The sequence below is a fragment of the Lolium perenne genome, chromosome 4 (assembly GCF_019359855.2).
Source record: "Lolium perenne isolate Kyuss_39 chromosome 4, Kyuss_2.0, whole genome shotgun sequence".
Lineage (NCBI taxonomy): Eukaryota > Viridiplantae > Streptophyta > Magnoliopsida > Poales > Poaceae > Lolium > Lolium perenne.
In genome coordinates this window covers 125,360,882-125,364,136 of record NC_067247.2, presented here as the reverse complement: position 1 = coordinate 125,364,136, position 3,255 = coordinate 125,360,882, and positions in this window count along the sequence as shown.

The following is a 3,255-nucleotide window of genomic DNA, read 5'->3' as shown; positions in this document are numbered from 1 at the left end:
ACAATTCTAAATCAGGAAAAAGATTAAAAAGCTCACCAATTTTGTTGTTGTTTTCCATTATGCCTAGCTAGTGTAAACAAGAAACAAAAAGTTGCAATTGCAGGATCTAAAGGAAATAGCTTCGAGTACTTACAATGGCGGAAAATAGCTTGGTAGCCGAGGTCCGGAGGGTGAGTACCTTTTACCTTTCCTCCCCGGCAACGGCGCCAGAAAAGTGCTTGATGTCTACTTCCCCCTCCTTTTCCTGTAGACAGTGTTGGGCCTCCAAGAGCAGAGGTTTGTAGAACAGCAGCAAGTTTTCCCTTAAGTGGATCACCCAAGGTTTATCGAACTCAGGGAGGAAGAGGTCAAAGATATCCCTCTTATGCAACCCTGCAACCACAAAGCAAGAAGTCTCTTGTGTCCCCAACACACCTAATAGGTGCACTAGTTCGGCGAAGAGATAGTGAAATACAGGTGGTATGAATATATATGAGCACGAGCAACCGTGCCAGAAAATAGCATCCGGGCGTGTAGTTGATGGTGGTAGTTTTGCAGCAGTAGTAACGCAAAAAACAAGAAACAAGCAGCGATAGCGATATTTAGGAACAAGGCCTAGGGATTACACTTTCACTAGTGGACACTCTCAACATTGATCACATAACAGAACAGATAAATGCATACTCTACACTTTTGTTGGATGATGAACACATTGCGTAGGATTACACGAACCCTCAATGCCGGAGTTAACAAGCTCCACAATAATGCTCATATTTTAGTAACCTTTAGTGTAAGATAGATCAAAAGACTAAACCAAGTACTAGCATAGCATGCACACTGTCACCTTCATGCATATGTAGGAGGAATAGATCACATCAATATTATCATAGCAATAGTTAACTTCGCAATCTACAAGAGATCATGATCATAGCATAAACCAAGTACTAACACGGTGCACACACTGTCACCTTTACACACGTGCAGGAGGAATAGAACTACTTTAATAACTTTGCTAGAGTAGCACATAGATAAATTGTGATACAAACTCATATGAATCTCAATCATGTAAAGCAGCTCATGAGATTATTGTATTGAGGTACATGGGAGAGAGATGAACCACATAGCTACGGGCGGAGCCCTCACTTCTCGGGGTGGATTACTCCCTCCTCATCATGGAGGCAGCGATGGCGGTGAAGATGGCGGTGAAGACGGCGGTGGAGATGGCTCCGGGGGCAATTCCCCGTCCCGGCAGGGTGCCGAAACAGAGTTCTGTCCCCCGAATTGGAGTTTCGCGATGGCGGCGGCGCCCCTGAAGTCTTTCTGGAGTTTCGTCAAGCGGTACTGCGTTTTTAGGTCGAAAGGGCTTTTATAGGCGAAGAGGCGGCGCAGGGGGGCACCTGGAGGCGCCACACCCTAGGCCGGCGCGGCCTAGGCCTGGCCCGCGCCGCCATGTGGTGTGGTGGCCCCCTGGCCCCTCTCCGACTCTTCTTCGGTGTTCTGGACGCTTCCGGGAAAAATAGGAGGTTTGGCGTTGATTTCGTCCAATTCCGAGAATATTGCCCGAACAGCCTTTCTGGAACCAAAAACAGCAGAAAACAGGAACTGGCACTTCGGCATCTTGTTAATAGGTTAGTTCCAGAAAATGCACGAATATAACATAAAGTGTGCATAAAACATGTAGATAACATCAATAATGTGGCATGGAACATAAGAAATTATCGATACGTCGGAGACGTATCAGTAGTGTCGGTCAAGGTACCGTCAAGGTATCTCGTGAGCTAGGGCCCGCATGTCGGCCGTGTCCCCGGGGGAATATATCTATATCTAATAATAAAAGCAAAAGGGCTTCTTGTTGGTCCGTTTTTTCTTACCCCTTATTTTTCATCTAAATTACACCACTGCCACCGCTTAGTCACAACAAAACGATTCGTTTTGGTCCGTCGTCTGTTTCCCTCCGTCGCCCCACCTGGGCCTGGCCTGCTTCGTTTATCGCGTGTTTCCTCACCTCCTCTGATCGGCAAGGATACAAAATCGAATCAAATCCTCCATAAAATGGCACCTGTTTCTTTGCATAGCATCACGAAACGCTGAATCAAATCGAGAATCGCGAAACGCCGAACCGAATCGATTGCAACGCACCGCCGCCCACGTCCCTCCGATGGGACAACTCCTTATCTCTAATCCTCTATGATGATGTGGCCAGCTGCGCCCTGGCCTGGTGCGCGGCCGGGAGCATGGCGAGCGAGAGAGGCCTTCATCTGCCTCTGCCTCCGCTCCTCCTCATCCCGCAGCAGCGCCGCCGGATGAGTCGAGATTTCTGCTCACGGGGGATACGAGCGCCGACTTGGTCTTCTTCGTCAGCTCAAGTATATTTGCATTGCTTCGCATCAGGTACCCGAACAGCTCGAGGACATGGCCGCGGATTCGCGGATGAGGCGGCGGGCTTTCACTTGGCCAGGCGGTTATGAGGCGGATGGCCGCCGATCTGGTGAGGCGTTCTGCTCTGGTGTGTGTCCCTTCTCCAGCATAACGGGGGCGACGCGATTCATGTAGAGGATGTCGAGCTGGAGCAGGTCCCGCACCGTGGCTCCGAGCTTGATGGAGGGGAGGGGAGGGGAGGGGAGGGGAGGGAAGGGGAGGCACCGGGGGAAGGGAGAGACGGAGTGGTGGCCGACTGCTGATGGAGGCTGAAGGTTGGTGAAAGCGTGGGCAACCTTGGCAGCGACGAAGGCTATTGCGGGCGTGGCCCAGGAGGACAGCGCGGCATGAGCTTATCGTAGGTTCCGATCTGGATCAGTGGTCTCGGGGAGTCGGGCTCTGCTCTAGGAGCACTCCAGACTGCTGCTCCATCCCACGCATGGCTGCTCCTATTGATCTGGGCCGTGGTCTCGCGCCGGTTCAGTGTTCAGCTCTGCTCCGATTAGCTAGGCAGCTAGCGCTCAGCTCCGATTAGCTAGGCAGCTAGCGCATGCTAAGTTCAGTTCTATGCCACCATCTGAGTTCAGTACTAATGTGAACAGATTGAAAATGAAATGGGGCAGAGCTAGCTAATGTGAATGGAACATAAAAACCGGTGTATTTAGTTGGTGTTGGTGTGCTATACGAAACTAAATGGATAGAAGATTTTGTAGTTTTCGTGAACATATATGTGACAAATTTGTGTACTTTTTGTGCATATAAATACGAGAAATTGTCTATCTTCTGCATTGGTGTATGCATATGTACATACGAACTTGAATTCAAATCTAAAATATGTGTTACCTCTATCCTTAAAAG